Raw genomic sequence first — 23,056 nt, forward strand, 5'->3', positions numbered from 1 at the left:
GGAACTTGGGGAGGAGGGAGGGCGGTTAAACAGGGGCTGCAGCGACAGTCTGTGATCCTGCTGCCATTCATGAACTTCCCGCAGTAGCCCCAGCATTGCCTCACGCCTCCTCTGATCTTCCTGCCGCCACCTCTCCTCACATTCATCAGCCACTTTCCTGTACTCTGCTATTGTGTCCCTCCACACATTCTGCTGAGCTCTGTCAGTGCTGGACGACTGCATGAGCTCAGAGAACATTTCATCGCGTATGCGTTTTTTTCGCCGCCTTATCTGAGATAGCCTTTGGGTCAGAGGAGGGAGGCTTGAAACATTTGCAGCTGCTGGAGGAAAAAAAGGGAGTGAAGTATTTTAAAAGATACATTATACAGAACAATAGCTATACTCTTTCACGGTGAACAACACTATTCACAGAATCATAGAATATCAGGGTTGGAAGGGACCTCAGGAGGTCATCTAGTCCAACCCCCTGCTCAAAGCAGGATCAATCCCCAACTAAATTATCCCTGCCAGGGCTTTGTCAAGCCTGACCTTAAAAACCTCTAAGGTAGGAGATTCCACCACCTCCCTAGGTAACGCATTCCAGTGTTTCACCACCCTCCTAGTGAAAAAGTTTTTCCTAATATCCAACCTAAACCTCCCCCACTACAATTTGAGACCATTACTCCTTGTTCTGTCATCAGCTACCACTGAAAACAGTCTAGAGCCATCCTCTTTGGATCCACCTTTCAGGTAGTTGAAAGCAGCTATCAAATCCCCACTCATTCTTCTCTTCTGCAGACTAAACAATCCCAGTTCCCTCAGGCCTCTCCTCATAAGTCAGGTGTTCCAGTCCCCTAATCATTTTTGTTGCCCTCCGCTGGATGCTTTCCAATTTTTCCACATCCTTCTTGTAGTGTGGGGCCCAAAACTGGACACAGTACTCCAGATGAGGCCTCACCAATGTCGAATAGAGGGGAACGATCACGTCCCTCGATCTGCTGGCAATGCCCCTACTTATACAGCCCAAAATGCCACTGGCCTTCTTGGCAACAAGGGCACACTGTTGACTCATATCCAGCTTCTCGTCCACTGTAACCCCTAGGTCCTTTTCTGCAGATCTGCTGCCTAGCCATTTGGTCCCTAGTCTGTAGCAGTGCATTGGATTCTTCCGTCTTAAGTGCAGGACCGACCCTTGGGGCACTCCACTTGATACCGGCTGCCAACTAGACATGGAGCCATTGATCACTACCCATTGAGCCCGACAACCTAGCCAACTTTCTACCCACCTTGTAGTGCATCCATCCAGCCCATACTTTTTTAACTTGCTGGCAAGAATACCGTGGGAGACAGTGTCAAAAGCTTTTCTAGAGTCAAGGAACAACACGTCCACTGCTTTCCCCTCATCCACAGAGCCAGTTATCTCATCATAGAAGGCAATTAGATTAGTCAGGCATGACTTTCCCTTGGTGAATCCATGCTGACTTTTCCTGATCACTTTCCTCTCCTCTAAGTGCTTCAGAATTGATTCCTTGAGGACATGCTCCATGATTTTTCCGGGGACTGAGATCAGGCTGACTGGCCTGTAGTTCCCAGGATCCTCCTTCTTCCCTTTTTTAAAGATGGGCACTACATTAGCCTTTTTCCAGTCGTCCGGGACTTCCCCCAATCGCCATGAGTTTTCAAAGATAATGGCCAATGGCTCTGCAATCACATCCGCCAACTCCTTTAGCACTCTCGGATGCAGCGCATCTGGCCCCATGGACTTGTGCTCGTCCAGTTTTTCTAAATAGTCCCGAACCACTTCTTTCTCCACAGAGGGCTGGCCACCTCCTCCCCATGCTGTGCTGCCCAGTGCAGCAGTCTGGGAGGTGACCTTGTTCGTGAAGACAGAGGCAAAAAAAGCATTGAGTACATTAACTTTTTCCACATCCTCTGTCACTAGGTTGCCTCCCTCATTCAGTAAGGGGCCCACACTTTCCTTGACTTTCTTCTTGTTACTAACTTACCTGAAGAAACCCTTCTTGTTACTCTTAACATCTCTTGCTAGCTGCGACTCCAGGTGTGATCTGGCCATCCTGATTTCACTCCTGCATGCCCGAGCAGTATGTTTATACTCTTTCTTGGTCGTTTGTCCAATCTTCCACTTCTTGTAAGCTTCTTTTCCGTGTTTAAGATCCGCAAGGATTTCACTGTGAAGCCAAGCTGGTCGCCTGCCATATTTACTATTCTTTCTACACATCGGGATGGTTTGTCCCTGTAACCTCAATAAGGATTCTTTAAAATACAGCCAGCTCTCCTGGACTCCTTTCCCCCTCATGTTATTCTCCCAGGGGATCCTGCCCATCAGTTCCCTGAGAGAGTCAAAGTTTGCTTTTCTGAAGTCCAGGGTCCGTATTCTGCTGCTCTCCTTTCTTCCCTGTGTACATAGCACACGTGATTTTGGTACAAAGTCACATTTTGCATCTTATATTGAGTGCCTGCGGCTTTGGTGTTAGAGATCACACACGCAGTGCCGGGCAACAGAATTTGGCTTGCAGGCAGCCATGGTAAGCCATAGTCTTTCGGCTTCTGCAACCTTCATAACAGCAGCGCCCTCCTCTCCCATACCAAGCAAAGCACGTTGAGTTGGCCATTTAGTGCTGCAGTTTTCCTGTTAACGTGCAGCAGCAGAAACCAAACTAACCCCCCGCCCCCATCCAATTCTCTGGGATGATCGCTTACCCCTCCCCCCACCGTGTGGCTGGTATCAGGGAAGATACCTGCCAGCCAAACACGAACAGCTCAGCGCCAATGCCCGCCCTGTCCTCCCACCACATGGCTAACTGCGGGGAGGACTTCTTTTCAGCCACAGGCAAACAGCCCAGTAGAAACGGCCACCTCTGAATGTTCCCTTAATTAAATTCCCCTATTTCAACCAGGTTACCATGAACGATATCATTCTCCTGAGGATAACACAGAGCGATAAAGAACGGATGTTGCTTGAATACCAGCAAACACTGGGACCATACGCTGCCAGGCTTTGTCATACAATGATACCAGGATACTTGCTACTAGCATGGCGTGGTAAAGTGTCCTACCATGGAGGACGGAATAAGGCTGCTCTCCCCAGAAACTTTCTGCAAAGGCTTTTAGAGTACCTCCAAGACAGCTTCATGAAGATGTCCCTGGAGGATTTCCACTCCATCCCCAGACACGTTAACAGACTTTTCCAGTAGCTGTACTGGCCACGAATGCATCCCAAGTCCTCAGCACTACTTAATCATTAAAAAACGCTTGCTTTTATAACATGTATTATATTTAAAAAGGTACACTCACCAGAGGTCCCTTCTCCGGCTTCATTGGGTTGGGAGGGTATTTCAGTCAGGGTGATAAAAAGATCCTGGCTGTTGGGGAGAACAGTGTGCTGTGTGCTCTCCTCAAGCTCGTCCTCCTCCTCCTCATCTTCCCCATCCGCAAAATCCTCAGCCATGGCGGAGAGTACCCCATCATCGGAGTCCACGGACAGGGGTGGGGTAGTGGTGGCGGCCCCCCCCTAGAATTGCATGCAGCTCAGCATAGAAGTGGCATGTCTGGGGCTCTGTCCCAGAGCGTCCGTTCGATTGTTTGGTTTTCTGGTATGCTTGTCTGAGCTCCTTAAGTTTCACGCAGCACTGTGTTGCGTCCCTGCTGTAGCCTGTGTCTCTCATGGCCTCGGAGATCTTTTGAAATGTTTTGGCATTTCGCCTTTTGGAGCGTAGTTCTGATACCACAGATTCCTCTCCCCATACAGCGATCAGATCCAGTACCTCCGGTTCGGTCCATGCTGGAGCTCTTTTTCAGTTCTGGGACTGCATGGTCACCTGTGCTGATGAGCTCTGCATGGTCACCTCTGCTGATGAGCTCGCCTGGCCAAACAGGAAATGAGATTCAAAAGTTCCCGGGGCTTTTCCTGTACACCTGGCCAGTGCATCTGAGTTCAGAGTGCTGTCCAGAGCGGTCACAGTGGTGCACTGTGGGGTAGCTCCCAGAGGCCAATACCTTCTAATTGTGTCCACGCTAACCCCAATTCGAAACGGCGATGTCGATTTCAGCACTAATCCCCTCGTTGGGGAGGAGTACAGAAATCAGTTTTAAGAGCCCTTTATGTCGAAAAAAATGGCTTCGTTGTGTGAACAGGTGCAGGGTTAATTCGATTTAATGCTGCTAAATCTGACATAAACTCGTAGTGTAGACCAGGCCTAAGAGACCTTTATAATGGTATAACTGCATCCAATCAAGAAGTTGCACTGGAATAGCTATTTAGGTTAAAAACGGTCACACTCCTAACTGAAAATAGTTATACTGGTATAAAAATCTGTGTACAAATCAGGACTGACTGTTCAGCTAAGGTTTGCTCCAGCAGCATTTTCCCTTAAAAAGAAATGATAATAGGTTTCTCTAAGTTATTCCCTCCTCCACATGCAAGACAACCCCCTGCATCCATACTCTTTGCACTGCCCACTTATTCACACAGAAGTCCATCCCAGCAACACTAGAGAAGCAAAAACCAATGCTAGTCTTCTGTGCTCCAAATTCAGCAGCTACAGCTACAGTCCTGAACAAGCCTAGAGATCTATCCATTTTATAAACTTCCTCTCATCTTATCAGACTTTTGCCAGCAAAATCCTGCAGTACACAAGTCAGACAATTATATTCCAGCACTAAGCCCAGAGGATTAAGGTAGTCCGTAGCTGCTTCCTTACTGTTTTCTTGGAATGTGGCACTCTCCTGACATGGCTTTGTTTCTCTAGGATCCTGAGAGGAGCAGGTATCAGAGAGAATAGTAAAACAGTAAGCAAACTTGGCAGGAATATTGCCAAGGGTCAGACAAAATTAAAAAAGCAAACAAGGCAATTCTGAGCCAAAGCTGCCACAATGTCCTTAACTCACCTAAAGTAGACTGTAGAATATGCACTAGCCACACATATGAGCTGCATGCTGAAGTACGTACATACTACCGTGCTGTAATAATGGACAAATGGGACAAATTTCTGAGTTGTGTGTCTACATACTATTCCCAGGTTCATTTGTGTGGGTTTGGTTTTTTAGACACTATTCTCGAACGAACGTCTTAGCGCTTATGAAAGGTGCCTGTTGAGGTGCTAAAATTAACAAAAGCTATATCCAACCAGCAGGGGGGGAAATCCCTCCTGACCCACCGACTCCCTCAAGCGCAAAAGGACAAATTTAACACAGTCAGTTGCATGGAGTATTTTTTAATTTCAGTGAAACAGGATTGAAAGGTTATCCTGCACTGGAAACCTAGACACCAGCACGGGGTTTGTGTGGGACAGCAAAATGAAATAGACTAACTCAGTTTTCATTGTACAGTTCAACGGAAGAAGAAGAGATAAACACAGTACGCATAAGACAAAAAGAAGGACCTTACATTTAAATAATTTTAATTATCTAAGACATCATCAATACCTGTAAGGATACCACACACACATAGTATATACTACATAAGAGATGCTTTGATCCAAAAATACCTACATAGTGTGAAGATTTCTGATAGCAGAGGATTCTTTAAGCAAGCAGACAGAGGCATAGCAAGTGGCTGAAAGCTGAAACTAGACAAATTCAGACTAGGAATATGACCTGTATTGTATCACTGTTTACTTGTGCTCCCCCACCTGTCTATATTCATCTACTTGTCTCTTGGTTTACATTTAGATGGTTAAGTTCTTTGGGGCAGGGACCATTTTTTGTTTGTTTTTGTTTTGTGTTTGTACAGCACCTCGCACAGTGGGGTCTTGGCCCATGATTAGGACACCAAGTTGCTAAATAATAACTAGTAATTGTAATTAACCATTGGCACAACTCCCCTGAGGCTGCAGTGGATTCTCCATCATTTGAAAAAAGAAAAGGAGTACTTGTGGCACCTGAGAGACTAACAAATTTATTTGAGCATAAGCTTTCATGTAGCTCACAAAAGCTTATGCTCAAATAAATTTGTTAGTTTCTAAGGTGCCACAAGTACTCCTTTTCTTTTTGCGGATACAGACGAACACGGCTGCTACTCTGAAATCCATCATTTGAAGTTTTTAAATCACAGCAACGTGTCTTTCTAAAAAGATATGCTCTAGCTCAGTCAGAAGTGATTGTCTTGATGCAGGAATTACTGGGGGAAATTCTATGGCCTGTTTTATGCAAGTCAGCCTAGATAATCATAATGGCCCTCGCTGGCCTTAATCTAGGAAATCTATAACTACGCACACAAACGTGCATGTATGTAAAATAATATATGTTTAATTTGTGTCCATATAATATACCAACACACATGGGAGTGTGTGCTGTTCTCAGTGTCCCTTAAAGAATAAAGAAGGATTACACAATACCCAGAAGCATGCTTCCTCCTCTCCAAACAATCCAAAACAATCTTAAATAAATGGATTGAAAATGCATTTTTCAACAGGCTATTCTCCCCCGCCCTGCCAAAAAAAAGATTGTTATTTGAAAGCAGAGCTAATGGAATCCATATACATAAGGTTCACACAACAGAAGCAGGAATGGCAATATATTTAGCAGATGTAAAGATAATGCACAGTGTGGCTATTATCTCATTAAGTAGCCTAGCACTACTCGAATCAAGCAAACATATAACAAGCCAGGCTCTAATGAGTAACCTTTATCTAATTAACTGCATTGAGAAAGTATTCAATTATCTTCTCTAATGTACATTTTTCTTTTCCTTTTTCTTTTTTTAAACCAAGTAAGGGCAAGGAAGTGTTTGGAAGGATAATAAACATCTTCAGGCTGCCAGCAGTTACCTCCCTGCATGCCCCCTCCTTTCTGAAAATTCAGGCTGTCCGTTGGGTATACACTGCCTGGCACAGAACAGTGTGTGCTTTTTAACAGATTAAAAAATACGCCTGAAGTAGCAGGCAGAGTGGCAGGAGGATCGTACTGTTTGCTGCTACACTGCCTATCGCCAGTACCTCCCGCATCTTAATTGCAGTCATCCTGTCTCCCAGAACAATAAACAAGCATTTTGTAATTTCTCCCTCTTGTACACTCTAATTAGTCCTCTACCAACAAGTGCATTAAACATCACTGCCTGTTGCTTTGAAACATGATCTCAGTGCTCTCAAAACTAAAGTTGCCCAACTGAAATATCATCCTGATTCCCCCTCTCCCCTGCCCCTTTCCCAAGCTCCCAGGCTGGCAGCCAAATTAAGACCATTCATGATGCTCTTCAGCACTACTGTTTACACCAGCGCAGGTTAAGTACCAGCACCATTTCACTGAAGGCAGAATATGTAATAAATAAAACTCAAGTACACCACATCAGTCTGCTGCTGTTATAAAATTCCTATATATCTAACTATTGCAACTTGACACCTGTGTGTTGAATTCCAATTGTAACACCACCCCCTCACTCAGTGTCATTTCACCATCTTCATCCTTGGCCTCTGACTTTGTTTATTCAGATTTGGTTCTTTACTCTCCTTTGTCAATATTCACACCCCTGTACTTAGCATTTCATTGTGGGCAATAAATAAATACACTGCAGATAGTTAAATGCAGAGAATTAAACGTTAAAATGCTGTTATACTGCAGGGAGAATAAAAAGTAGCACCTCCTTACTTGAAAGCAGCACTGGCTAGTGAGTAAAGCAAGGGACTGTGTTCCAGGGATTCATTCCTGCCTTTCCCACCAAATATGTTACCGCCAGCAAGTGTCCCATCTCCAAACTCTAATAACTCTAATACAGCTTTGTAAAGTACTTTGAGATCCTCAGATGAAAGGTGATACATACAAGGGCAAAGTATTATTACTTACATCAGCTCCCTCTCTGCAGTCACATCCGCTTATTTAAGTGAAAGAAACAAGTTTTTACTCCTGACAGCACTGCGTGACCTGTTCTGCTTCATGCATCACTGGCTGTATTCCCATTACAGACGCCAAAGCAACGACTCAAGACGCAGAAACAAGGTGGCTTGATTTCCAGAGTGCTGATGAAATTTACAGGGCTGGTGGTTAGTTTATAAATCAAAAGATGACTTTCCTAAAATTTTAATCTTTGGTGAAAGTCAGCCTCCCCACACAAAGCCCAAGCAATCAGGCTTTGTGTGGGATGCTAAGCAGATGTTGAGGGGAACGCAAATCAATTGTATGTGTATTACATTAGCCCCTAAAGGCCCCAACCAGGGATTACGGCCCCTTTGTGGCAGGCGCTGCACAAGTTTGCAGCAAAAAGACAGTCCTTGTCACGAAGTCTTGTTTAGTCTTACAGTTTTGTTTACTGACAAGACACAATAGGCGGATGAAACAAACAGACAAGGAAGGATAATGAGGATGATGATATGAGCATGTTTTCACTTAGACTAGCTGTGCACACAGCATAGCGCATGCCCCTATTGGCTGGAACAGCGGTTCCCACTGCCCTCCTATGTCCCCCACGCATGGTTTTCAGGCCACGGGATTTGTACACTTGCAGATCCTATGGCCCTGATCCCAACTCGCCCCAACATCACCTCAAAGCCAGCCTATCTGGAGGCAGCATGGAGACCTCAGGCTAGATTCTGTGCTGTGTCACCTGAGTGATGCAGCCCAAAAGACACAGCCCAGAAGGACGGGGAAAGGAGGGTGGCAGAAGGACAGCTTTAAGCCACCTTTGTCCTGCCCAGATTCTGGACTCCTGAGGGCCTAAAAAGGTAGCCTTACCAGGACTGCATGTCACCTGCTCTGCAGCCCAGAATCCTCATAGCACCGAAGCTACAAACATACCACCCCTCCTGCCTCCCTAGCTCCAGGCCTGCCTGGGCACTCCCCCCTGTGCCAGGGTCTGCAAAGGGGGAGCAGCACAAGGTCATCCCTCTAGAGCAGGGGTTCCCAAACTTGGTTCACAGCTTGTTCAGGGTAAGCCCCTGGTGGGCCGCAAGACACTTTGTTTACCTGAGCGTCCGCAGCTACGGCCGCTCGCAGCTCCCAATGGCCGCAGTTCACCGTTCCCGGCCAATGGGAGCTGCGGGAAGCGACGCGGGCTGGGCCACCTCTTCCCGCAGCTCCCATTGGCCAGGAACGGTGAAATGCGGTCACTGGGATCTGCGAGCTGCTGTACCTGCGGACATTCAGGTAAACAAAGCATCTCGCGGCCCGCCAGGAGCCTACCCTGAAGAAGCCGCAAACCAAGTTTGGGAACCCCTGCTCTAGAGCAGCCTACAGTGAACCCCCATTTTCTCTAGACCAGGACCCCCTTTTCCATGTCAGAACCCTCCCTACTCCTGAGGTCCCTCTGCTTCTATCTAGCCACCCTCCACCCCCATTTAACATTATCAGAAAGGCAGGGGCACTGCAATCCCCTGACACATGTTTGCATCCCCCAGGCTGAGAACCTGCTCCTTCAATACATACATAAAACTCCTATTAACACAGTGACTAGGGCACCAGACTGGGCTCCTATTCCCAGTTTGGCCATTGATGCAGTGTGTGACCTTGGGCAAGCTACTTCAGCTCTGTGCCTCAGTTTCCCTCACCCACCAAAAATGGTATAATAAAGACCCATCTTTGTAAAGTTAATTTCTAGTTTTAAGTATTATACTAATGAACATTAGATACTATAGAGACAAAGGACCTCAATATAATACATCAAGAGTAGCACTTGAAGTCTTTAAACTTCATAGAAAAATAAACATAAAAGTTTAAGTTCTTAGACAAAAAAAACAAGATATATTTTTGTAAAAGTCATCCAAGACAGCCATTCCCTTTGTCTCTTCCTACATCATCAAGGGAAAATGTGAGGGAGAGAAAGCTAAACACTCAGATCCTATATTTTAAAGGTATTTACAGCTATGCAAACAAGATGTGAAAGGCTCCAGGCAAGCCCTACCACCAGCCAATAGGCACTAGTTCGCCCTTTCTTCGGACTGTTTCACTGATTACTCAGATGCTACGCAGAATCTCATCGCAACCAGAGTTGAAGTGAGATAGTGTGTAGTATCTGACTAATCAGTAAAACAAGCCATCGAATGAGTGAAACCTAAATATAACAACATTCCCCTGGGTGACGACATGGTCTTCAAAATGTCCCGGGACAGGACAGGATTGTGTTGCAATGATTCACTTCCCGTGCTTATCAAATGCTTGCAAACTTCATCACAGCGAGATGACTTGCACAGCTAACAAGGCGGGTGGCTGGGAAGGTGAACACAGCAACAAAGAGCACAATGCGCCACAAAAAGACCGGGGAGAATTTTATGAACAAATATTGTTTTACAAAAAGAGGTTCTGAATACAGATGCTTTCAATTTAATTTTTAAAGCGGTTGATGCAACAAAACAATACGTTAAAATCACAAAAGCAACACGCAGTCACAAAATCTGTAATTTTCACAGCATTCACATAGAACAGAATCCCACAGAATAATAACACAGAGTTCCTGTAAAAAAGTCGCTTCCCTCAATGGAGTTACGCCTGCTTATATGAGGACTCAATTTGGTCCCTGATCTCCTCCTAGCACCTGTACAGTAACAAAGAGGAAATCAGAATGTGAGGTTGCAATCCTATTCCATCTCCAGTAACTAAAGATTACATTAAGAATCTTTCGGATCACTTCCACGTGACACTGGGCTTTAGGTGCTCTCAGATAAGCAGAGTTGGCTATGGCTAATACTCACCGGGGAACCTCAAGGCAGTCTCTGGATACTGGTAATACAGTTTTTGGCATTCATTTCCCACCAATCAGCATGGCAATGGGTACTGGGCTGCTGATTTGCTGTCTTTAGGACAAGAGAGCAACCAGGGATCCTGACTTTGCCATTTTTTCGTGCTTTTTACAGATTCTGTGACACTTTTTGCAAGCAAAAGGATAACCCTGGTATCTTACACAGGTCCCAGTCACAGTAATTACTTCTTCCCTATCTGAGCACTCCATGCCGTTTCAGTCGGATAAGTAACGGTTCCTCATTTTCTTCCTTATATCATTGTGTAATGCTGCTGAGCATCAAAAAGAACTCCCGTGTTGCAATCCACAGGCCACTGCTGAGTGAAGCATGCCTCTATTGAGACTGTAATGTGCTTTGGGATCCCTCTAGAAGGTGACGATAGCTACAATATTCAATACTAAGCATATGGTTCTAACAATTTCCTAGTGTCTGCTAAGAAGCATTTGACCCAACAAACTTTCCCCACTCTCCCAAACATCGCCAGAAAGTTGCTAACTGTAAAATATCTCTGCCCCAGACTGTTTTTCTTTTTTTAAACAAAGGCCACTGGATGGAGCTTTTGATCATCAAAGCACTGCACATTTTTACCAGGTGTGATTGGACTTGTTTTACTGTCTCCAAACATCCCTGGGGTAAAATGAACACATCTGAAGCTGATTCACATGAAAGCAATTTATTAAATTCAGTTTTTGTTAAGCTGAAGATATTGAACAAGCTCCCAAGCATCTTGGCCTGCAGTCTAAAGACTTCCCTGGGTTTTTTTTAAAAAAGTGAACATATGGGCAGAACAGGTTTTCTGCCAAAGGGCACTTCCATATAGTGCTCCAAACTAGCAGAATAGCAAAATAATAAGTTGAAGAACATCATGCCAGGTGCTCAGAGTGTGACTCATGTCTGTTTAGAACACTCATAAAACCTGCCATTGTGCATTTTCTCAACCCTTCTGATCTCAGAGAGAGAGAGGGAAAAAATAATTGGGTGGCCCACATTTGGCTCCTCAACTTGCTCCTGAGGCTAGGGTGTGATGCAGATACAGCATGCTCAGCCAGCTCCAGGGGGTGAGCGGAGCACCTTGCACTGCTCTCTAAATACCCCTTCTGACACTCTATACCTCAGGGGAACACCCTGCATGCCCATGTTCATCCTTATAACATGATTGTGTGGTATCCAATGCAAAGTTTGTCATGTCGGATGTCTTTGGAAGGCTCATGATGCACTGAGCATTGGTGTTATAGTAATATTATAGGCTGTAATTCCATGTGTATAGTTATGAGGTTGAAAATGTGTCCTCATAGCTTAAAACAAGCCCAGACAAAACTCTCCAGGAGCAGAGGGGCAGTTCACACCTCACCAGGGCATGTATGGGACAAACCTAGCCCAGCCTCACAGGAACAAAGGATACTGGCCTAGGCAGCAACAAAGGATCTGTTGGACTCTCAAGTGAGTCACCCCCCTTCCCTTGGTCAGTTTGGGACTACGATGAAGTAATGCTCACCTGACTCTGAAGGGGGGGAACAAAGCCAAGAGGGAAGAAAGAACATGATAAAAGGGAGAGACATTTGCCATGCTCTCTCTCTCTTCCACCTACATCTACAGGCACCACCACCACCAAGCGACTGAAGCGCCGATCAAAGGGGAGAGCCCGGCTGAAGGGCAACCAGCCAGCCTGTGGTGAGAAGCATCTAAGTTTGTAAGGGCACTGACCAAATCAGACTTGCTGTGCTTTGACTTATAATCATTTAAAATCTATCTTTTGTAGTTAATAAATTTGTTTATTATACCCGAAGCAATGCATTTGGTTTGAAGCATGTCAGAGACTCCCCTTGGGATAACAAGTCTGGTACATATCAATTTCTTTGTTAAATTGACAAACTCATATAAGCTTGCAGCGTCCAGTGGGCATAACTGGACACTGCAAGACGGAGGTTCCTAGGGTTGTGTCTGGGACCAGAGATATTGGCTAGTGTCATTCGGTTGCACAACCCAAGTAGTGGCTGGCCAAAAGTGCTCACTCACGTAGCTGGGAGCAGCTTACATGCCAGAGGCTGTGCGTGAACAGCCCGGGAGTGGGGTAAGGCTGGCTCCCAGAGTCGAGGATTGGAGTGACCAAGCAGATCACTGGTCCAGATAACACCAGGGGAATGTCACACCCCTCTAACTAGCTCCTGGAGTGGAACTCAGTCAAAGGGACATGCAGAGCTTGAGGATAAGTGGAGATGAAGTTACACCAAGGAGGGTAAATCCTAGAGTATTTCCTCCACGTTAGGAAGTCTTAATCCATCTGCCCATATGTCAGTGACCATCCTGCAATGATTCCCAGAGGTATGAGCTAAGAATTAACCTAATAGGGTTTGAGGAACATACTGCAGAGGCCTCCTCCACTGGCAGGGAATGGACTAGCTGCTGTCAAACAGCTCTTGCAGAAGCTTCAATTCCACAACCCTTCAATACCATTTTATGCAACCTTTAGCTCTTTGAACATCCAAAGGTTGCTAGCTTGTCTTGGAATGAGACAACAATGGTTCTCCTATGCTCTGTGGCCTGGGTTACAAACGTTCCTCTGTCCACCCAGCTTATGAGGTCAGAATACTTATGCAATGGTCCTTCATTGAGTAATATGCCGGAGGATTCAGTGTTAAACAGGATACAGTGAAAGAGAATTTTACATTTGCAGCAAGGGTATAACTTTGGGCTCAGTATGTTCTTTCCCTGGTACAGTTCACTGAATCATAGAAATGTAGGACTGGAAGGGCCCTTCATGGGTCATCTAGTCCAGTCCCTTGCACTGAGGCAGGACTATGTATTAGCTAGACCATCCCTGACAGGTGTTGTCTAACCTGCTCTTAAAAATCTCCAATGATGGAGATTCCACAACCTCCCTAGCCCATTTGTTTGCATGCTTCACTACCCTGGCAATCAGGAAGTTTTTCCTAATGTTCAACCTAAATCTCCCTTGCAGCTCTTCTTTCTGGTTAGATGTTCTATCGCAGACCCCTACCATGACATCACCCTTGTTTTTTTACCCCTTCTATTTTTACCCAGAGACATTCAATAGGTCTGCCTCCCACTTCTCTCTCAACCTCAGAGCAAGTGTAAACATCTATGACATACAAGGCAACACCTCTTCCCTTTTTTGCCCCTGCCTGTCCTTCTTGAACAAGTTGTATCCTTCTATACCAATATTCCAGTCAGGTGAATTATCTCACCAAGTTTCTGTGAAGCCCATTGTGCTGTAATTATGATTATTCCCTAGTATTTCTAGTTCTTCCTGTTTACTCCCCAAACATCTTGCATTAGGACACAGACATCTAAGATGTTCATTGGTTTTCCCCTCTATATTCCCTTTTGTCTCTCCTTTGTCCCTACTACGATTGCCCATGTTCCGCCCAAATTCTGACCCTTCCCCTGCGTCTCCATGTTTTGATCTTACCCAGAGGCTTTAGTCTCCTGTCCCCATCAAGCCTAGTTTAAAGCCCACCTCACTCTGAATGCCTTTACTGTTAACTATGTTTCTCCCACATCCTTCCATAGAAGTGTCTCCTGAAAGAAAAGCAAGGGCTGCCAGTGAATCCCCTGCTCCCCTTCATCCCCAGTTCCACAACAAGGAGCAGGAAAACACAAGTAAGTTAATGCTGAGGGGTCAGCGTCCTATGAAATGGGAAGGGTACAGTAACACACAGAGCAGCCATCCCCCATTCCCACTACATCATCTCCTGCTACAGCCCAGTACCTGTGGTTTTCTATGGGAGAAGCAGCAGCAACAATGCTCCTGGACCATTCTAATGTGTCCCCATTGCCACAGGAAATGGGAAGCTTCCCCCTCTACCCCTGGAGAAGAAAAGGATGATATAGCCCCAAATTCCTAAGCCTATGTTACTTGCTAGCATGCCGCAGACTGTAGTCCATGGACCCTAGGGGTCTGCTGTAAGCTCACATGGTGCTAACTCTTCTCCTCATTTCTAGCTGCATGTCTACACTACAAAATTAAGTTGACCTAACTTACAATGGCATACAGCCATCGCAGTAATTACATCGCTTGTGCGTGTCTACACTATGCTCCTTGTGTCGGCGGTGAGCATCCTCAACAGGAACGCTTGTATCGATTGTACTGTCAGTGCGGGGCATTGTAGGATGGCTTCTGAAAGCCAGTAACAGTCGACGTAAGCAACATAGTGTCTACATTGATACTGCATCGACCTAATTACATTGACTCTAAGCGTCTCGTGGAGATAAAGTTATTAAGCCAGTGTGGCAGAACACTTATGTCGGTGGGAGTCAAATTTAAGCATAGACACTTCCATAGTTCAGTCAACAAAAGCTGCCTTGAGCCGACCTAACTCTGTAGTGTAGACCAGGCTTAAGACACATTAAAAGGATACAGGAGATCCCTGGAACAGTAAAACAGGCAGATAAGGTAAGTATGTAGTTGTCATGGAGATGGTACAAGATCATGAACAGAAGGCAAAAACACCTGGGAATTGCAAACAGGAGGGGATTTGAGACAACTTATGTATATTGGAGAATAAACCGAGAGGCAATATGAGAGCGAGCTGAGGGTCAGTCTGCACTAGAAACTGGAACCATGTTTTGATATAAACTGGACCAGTGCTGCAGCTAGGTTCCCTTAGGTGGTTGTATCTGTAGCACAACCAGGGCACAGCTGTGCATTACCCAGCACACATAACCACATGATCTTATTAACCTTATTCTTGTTCTCTCTCCTATTAACTCAATAAGATCAGTCTTAAAATCAGATTCCTGACCTCAGTTATAATGTTTATACAGCACTGAGCAAAATGGGGTCTGCACCAAATAAATGAAGATGCCCCTATTCACATTACACTTCGGAATGCTTTGGGATTTCGACTGTTTTGTAAACGAGTTACAGTAAGCGAAGGAGCGATGCCTGAGTTCTGAGTACAACTCACCAATGTAAAGGGAGGTGAGTCAGTTAAGGAAGCTGTGTTCACTGTGTCTACAGCATAGGCAGGACCACCTATTCAGGACACATTGCATTAAGGACACTACATCAAAAGAACCACTTCCTAGAATCCAGACATTACAGACTGCAATGAAGTAGCAGCCCAGTTCTATAAACAGCATCATTTATGCTATATTTGAAAGCCGCACACACTCCGAGTCTTTGATTTAAAGCTACCCTTAAGCAGTAACCACACCTTTCCCTTGCAAACCACAGGAAAAATAATTAAATATAATGGAAGCCCTGGCTTTTAAACAAAGATATACGTGGCCAGATTCTACAGTAATTCACCCCCACAACAATATCATTCACACCTAGCCTATTTCTGCTGAAGTCAATCAGTGCAGGATTTGACCCATTGGGTGGATACAGATTTAGAAGGGCTCCCTTGCCTGACTTCTTCTAGAATTCTAATTGCCCATCAAGTACTGTCATGGGAGGAAGCAGCAGAATCCTAAATTCTCACTAGCCCAGGGGTGGGCAAACTTTTTGGCCCGAGGGCCACATCTGAGTGGGGAAATTGCCTGCAGGGCCATGAATGTAGGGCTGGGGTGCGGGAGGGGGTGCGGGAGGGGGTGCGGAGTGCAGGACAGGGTTCAGGGCAGGGGGTTAGGGTGCAGGAAGGGTGCGAGGTGTAGCACGGGGTTCAGGGCAGGGGGTTGGGGTGTGGGGTGCAGGAGGGGTTCGAGCTCTGGCCCTGGCCCAGCACCGATCACGTTGAGCGGCTCCAGGGTGGCAGCGGCGCACCACAGGGCTAAGGCAGGCTGCACATGGTTCCCCGTTCCCGGCCAATGGGAGTTGTGGGGGGCGGTGCCTGCAGGCGAGGGCAGAGCACAGAGCCCTCTGCCCCCCCCACCCCGGGGCCACAGGGATATGGTGCCGGCCGCTTCCGGGAGCGGCACAGGCCAGGGCAGGCAGGGAGTTTGCCCACCCCTGCATTAGCCCCACGCAAGAGACTAACATAAGGATTGTGAAACACCTACAACATAAACCTTAACACTCCACATCTCACTTTAAAATTTCAGGTGTAAGGCAGGAAGGAAGGCCTGATAAATATAATTAACTAGAAACAGACACAAAGCAGATGTTATTTCAAATTTTTCTTACAGAGGAGAATTATCATTAATCCAAAGCAATTCTTGCTGCAGCAAGTGTCACAAGGGTAGTGTGTGGAGGAAGAACATACAGTACAAGGTTAATTTGTTGAAGAAGGGTAGGGTGGGGTGGGGTGGGATGGGAAGAGGCTTCCTGAAAGGACCTGTCCACACTTAAAATGCTGCAGCTGCAGCACTGCAATGCTTCAGTGTAGACACTACCAACACCATAGAATCACAGACGATTAGAGTTGGACAGACCTCAGGAGGTCACCTAGTCCAAGCCCCTGCTCAAAGCAGGACCAACCCCAACTAAATCAAGGGGAGGGGTCCTACTGTCAGCATAGGTCATCCACCTCCCCGAGAGGCAGTAGCCAGGTTGACAGAAGAATTCTTCCATCGACCTAGCACTGTCTACCCCGGGGGTTAGGTGGGCTTAACTATATCGCTCAGAGGGATGTATTTTTCCCACCCCTGAGTGACATAGCTGGGTCAACCTAACACTTTAGTGTAAACCAGACCTAAATTCTCTGAAAACATTGATGGATGGGCTTCTGAGATTTATGATACACCCATGACTAGATTCCTTCCCAATTTCTTCATGAAGTTTCAATCAAGGACCTCTTATTGAAGATTAAGACATCTCCCCAGTGCTGATCAAAGGGTGTGTTTTTGAATATGAAATGCACATCCTTTTATCTTACAGATGTTTCTGTGGCAAAGACACGTAGAAGCTACTGTTTGGTGACAGCTGTAGGAAATAAGACAAATCATCACTATGTTACCATGAAGGGAAATCATCTTATACTGAAAAGGCCAAATGTATCCCTGCTGTAGCTCCAGAAGCCACTCTGCACTGCTCTCACGATTACTAGTGTCTGGACCCAGAGCAGAGAGAGAAGACCTAGCTGGTGAAATGAGGGAGGAGAAGAGCAGAAGGGTAAAGAGAGACAGCATGAGAAGGGAAAGATGGAAATGCACTAGTAATGCATGGTAACAACAGACAGTTCTTTGTTTCCATATTATTACCTACACCAAAACAGAGTAGACAACTGAAATTCTATCCTGGGGCTCTGGGGACAGCGGAGCTCTTGGATTGAGATCATTGGATCCCAGGCTTATGTACACTAGGATGTACATAAACTATGGATTATTTATCTGTACAATACGGCTTTCAGTTTTCCCCACCATGGCTTAATTAGAGTGACACTGGTTAAATCAGAGTGACATTTCTTAATGATTACCAAGATATACTGCGTTTTAAACAAATGGAACTTTATCTTGTGTTACATCTTTAATAAACTATATCCCAAACTGCCTTCAGAAGTAAATAATTATGCAGAAAGAGAAAAGTTAAGCACAGGCTAAGGAGGAAAGTGACATTTTAGATCAAGGGGAAGTTTTGGTAGGGCAGGGAGTATGGCCACGTGGCTAACACAGAGGACTAGGAATCAGACGACTTGCGTTTTATTCCTGGCTCTGCCACAGATTTTCTGTGTGATCTGGGATAATAAACATAAAATTCTAACCACGAACTACTAAGTACCCTCAATTTCCATGTATTTTGAGGAGAACTGATTGCATTCAGCATGTTGCACTTTATCCTTTCTACACTTTAGTTTCCTCATGAGTAATAAAGGAATAATATTTAGCTACGTCAAAAGGGTGTTTTCATTCATATTTGTACAGGGCTCCAAAAGCCTTAAGTGTACATCTAAGATGTTAACTCACCTCCTTAACACAGGACCATATAATTTCAATTACTAATTCTTACATTAAGCCCGAAACTACAGGGTGAATGCATTACTACAGATCAGATGACATGTCCACAAGAAATACAGTAAGATTAGACAGATGTAAATGTCAGCCAAAGTATAATGCTTCAAAGACAATGCAAATCTAAGGTATTTCACAGGAGGACTCTTTTTTAAACTTAGATTAGAGAGTTTCCCTTGCCCTGTGCGAGGGTTTTATTTATTTCCCCTTCCTGTTTAGCCAGTCTGACCCACCTCATTTTTCCATTGCAACCATGAGGGTTTGTCCTACAGAGAAGGTTGGGGAGGTTTGGTTTTGTTTGTTTTTTTCCCTGGGCTAACTTCCAGTTCAAAAAGAAAAAAAAAATACACTTGAATAAAGCACAGTCCCTGTTTTTGGAAAGCTTATTTTGAAAACTTGGGAGGAAGCAACGTCTCCTCGATCTACAAAAAGTCCTGATTAACATTCTCAACCAATAATAATAGAAAGTACTTGGTTGGGAACACACGAATTCAAGTGGTCCTCCTCTTTACAATGTCATCTTCACGAATATAGGTCAATATTTTTTAAAAAAAGAGACTAGTGATTTTTGTATGCTCATACTGAGACATCTTGACAGGGCTTGATTTTCAAAGGGGTAGGTGCTCAGCACGCAGTCCCTTTTAAGATGCTAGACTGGACACCCAAAAAGAGACACTCTCAAAAATCACTAGTCACTTTTGAAAATCATGACCATTATTACATTTATTACCAAGATGAAAGCTCTAACCCTCAAGGAAGCACCTCTAAAGAATGAAGTGGATATTACAATATCTTCCTATTCTAATCTATTCTATATAGAGTCTTAAATTTTATTGCAAGTCATTTCATCTACAAACCTTTTCAAAAAGGTAATACTCCTTAACATAGGAACTGGCAGTGATCTCCTGTGTCACTAAGTCCAGTCCCCTGCTACCACATGCAACTCTATCGTAAAATCCTGTTCAAAATCTTGTCAAGCTCTATCTGAAAACTAGCTAGGTTGTCTGTCCCCATTAGACAGCTGTTCCAGAACCTCTCTTCTCTAACGATTAGAAACCTAATTTTCAGCCTAAATTTATTCCTGGCCAGTTTATCCCCATTTGCTCCTGGGACAAATTTATTGCACCACCTTTTTTCCTTCTCAGTAAGGGAAGCAAGACTTCTGGAGCAATCGTGAGGTTTTAAAAGTTCACTTTTTCTGAGTACTGAATTATTTGTTCCAATTACTGTATTCTGGTCTTTGCAAGCCTCCTGACCCTGTTTACACTACATTTTCTTCCATATTATGATATAGCTTTTTGAGGTAATGTTTCTGATACATGTCAGAGTACCATGTTATAATAGGGTAGCTTCCCAGTGCTGAAATGCCCTGGGGTCCAAATGGAGTTTTAACCATTTTAAATAGCTAATCTTTTAATAAAAGGTTTTAAAATGGGGTTTAATAATTAAAACAGGTACATGTCTTTAAACATCATTATGCTGCTAGCATAGACAGGGTCTATTATTATTGGCAGTCCCAACTTTGGAGAGGTCTGCCCTGTCCATACTGGAAGTGAAAATGTGAGCTAAACCAGATTTTTCAGAACTTTTTCATAACAGAACAGCTGCCACATGACAACTCAAACGGAAACAAACGTGATGCATTTATGGGCCTAAAATGAAATTAAACTGTTATACAAAACCAGTCTTCAAAGCAGTCTTTGAACTAACCCTAAACCACTTTCTGCAAGTGCAGGAGAAATAAGGAACATGTCTAGTCTGGACCAGCCTACTGTGCCTACGTGCTGCTACTCACATCTAGCTAGTTGTTTAATTGGATAATAGAAAGTACACTTCATAATGGCATCAGAATATTACATTCAATCTGCCTTGGAATAGGGGGATGCAAATGGCAACAAATAAACCAGACAAGCCAGGCAGCAGAGTACTAAGTTATGGCCCCACATCCTCCATCACCTCACTTTCTTCTCCTGTGTACTCCCTAGGGAAGAGACTACATGCCTTTGTTTGCAAAGCAGCCAGCAGAATGGAACCCCAAACCTGAATGGGGTCTTCGGGCACAACTGTAACAAAACAGACTAGGGACCGAATGGCTAGGCAGCAGTTCTGCGGAAAAGGACCTAGGGGTGACAGTGGACGACAAGCTGGATATGAGTCAGCAGTGTGCCCTTGTTGCCAAAAAGGCCAATGGCATTTTGGGATGTATAAGTAGGGGCATTGCCAGCAGATCGAGGGACGTGATCGTTCCCCTCTATTCGACATTGGTGAGGCCTCATCTGGAGTACTGTGTCCAGTTTTGGGCCCCACACTACAAGAAGGATGTGGATAAATTGGAGAGAGTCCAGCGAAGGGCAACAAAAATGATTAGGGGTCTAGAACACATGACTTATGAGGAGAGGCTGAGGGAACTGGGATTGTTTAGTCTACAGAAGAGAAGAATGAGGGGGGATTTGATAGCTGCTTTCAACTACCTGAAAGGGGGTTCCAAAGAGGATGGCTCTAGACTGTTCTCAATGGTAGCAGATGACAGAATGAGGAGTAATGGTCTCAAGTTGCAGTGGGGGAGGTTTAGATTGGATATTAGGAAAAACTTTTTCACTAAGAGGGTGGTGAAACACTGGAATGCGTTACCGAGGGAGGTGGTAGAATCTCCTTCCTTAGAGGTTTTTAAGGTCAGGCTTGACAAAGCCCTGGCTGGGATGATTTAACTGGGACTTGGTCCTGCTTCGAGCAGGGGGTTGGACTAGATGACCTTCTGAGGTCCCTTCCAACCCTGATATTCTATGATTCTATGAAAACTTAATTAATTATCAATGCTTCTTTATAAAGACAGGGGACCTGGTTCTGATCTCACTTAAACCACTGTAAATCAGGAGTAGATCTATTGAAGAAAATGGAGTTATGCCCAGTTCACACCAGTGTGAGATGAGAATTGGGCTCCGACTGCCTGTATGTAATGGTCTCCACTCAGGGTCTGGTTGGGAAGCATGGCCTAGTGGTCATGGCCACAACCCTGGACTGCCAAGGGGGTTGTGGGGAGGGGAGCCCGAGCCCTCCTACTCCACTGAGCTCTGACCCAGGGCCCTTTGGGCTACCAGTAACCTGGCAATCAAGACCTGTCCTCCCTGGGCCTCTTCCTCTCGTCTCCCTCCCTGGAGTCACCTCAATCCAAGGCCTTTGCCTGCTGGGAAAATTCAAATCAAAAGGAAGTAAGAGGGAGTCGCCACTGTCCAGGGCCACAGGATACTTCCCTCTCTGCTCTCTCTGTGAAGGATCCTCCCTTTCCTCATGGAGGACCCCTTTCAGCAGGTGCATCAGAGCCTTTAGGTTTCACTCTTCTCTGCTCTGTTCTGCTGGAGCTGTGGGCTGCAGGTCTGTTCACCTTCAGCACTGCTCACCAACTGAGCTAATTTGCCACCTTTTAATTCCTCCAGAAGATGGAGCATTTGCTGCAGGTGTGGCGAGGCAGGGCTGGCTGAGCCCAAAATGAGCCCGTAAGCCCTTGTTGCTCAGTGTGGGGTTTGCACTGTGGCTTAAGAAGTCAACTACTCCTACCTTTTATTCCCATATTGAAAATCATAGTCATTTATGGACAAATTACAGTTGGTGAGAAAACTGAAATTCCTTCCCGTGGGAAATTCTGACATTTCGAAAAAACTTCAACCCAAATTGGTATGAAAAGTCAAAATGTGCAGTATGGAAATTCCAAAAATATTTCAGTTAGAAAACATGAAAAAAATCCCAACAGAAATGTTTTGTTCTGATAATGTCAAAATGTTACATATGTAAATACAGAAATATTAAAATTACATTTTAAAAAATAAATTGAAACAAGGAAACTGAAATGAAATACTCCCATTTCAATTTCAAATAATTTAAAAATTTTTACCATTAAAAATTATATTGAAATCAACACCTTCCCTGCAAAAATGTCAATTTCAAAGACGCAGCATTTTTCAATGGATAACTGTTCCATCAAAATTTTTTGAACTAACTCTAGGACGTTTCCCCAACAGCCAATTGTTATGCACATTTCAGACAGACATATATTGGTCTAACAGAGAACAGAACCTGACCCAGTGACTTCAAGCGAAGTTTACACAACAGAAGCAGATGAAGTTATTCTTTCTCTCATTCCAGCCAGCGGGAGTTTTGTCATGGACTTCAAAAGAAGCAGGACTGGAACCTTAAGTAGCAAAGATATGGTTCTTACATCCACATGACCTATGTAATTATAGGCCTGTCAGCCTGACATCAATCCCAGGCAAGATAATGGAGTGGCTGATATGAGACTCAGTTCATAAAGAATTAAAAACGGGTAATGTAATTAATGCAAATCAACATGGGTTTATGGGAAACAGATCCTGTCAAACTAATTTGGTATCTTTTTTTTAATGAGATCACAAGTTTGGTTGATAAAGGCCATAGTGTTGATGTAATAGACTATTGGACTTGGTACAGCATGACATTTTGATTAAAAAAATTGGAATGATATAAACTTGGCACAGATTAAATGGATTACAGATCAGTTAACAGGCAGG

At 44.7% G+C, this 23,056-nt stretch overlaps 1 protein-coding gene across 4 annotated transcripts in view; it reads right to left on the reverse strand.

Annotated features, from left to right (window-relative positions):
* Positions 1-23,056, reverse strand: part of SMOX (spermine oxidase) — a 96,623-nt gene that overhangs the window by 48,869 nt on the left and 24,698 nt on the right. The gene's annotated exons all lie outside the window — the stretch shown is intronic.

Source organism: Chelonia mydas, chromosome 4, assembly GCF_015237465.2.
Source record: "Chelonia mydas isolate rCheMyd1 chromosome 4, rCheMyd1.pri.v2, whole genome shotgun sequence".
NCBI lineage: Eukaryota > Metazoa > Chordata > Testudines > Cheloniidae > Chelonia > Chelonia mydas.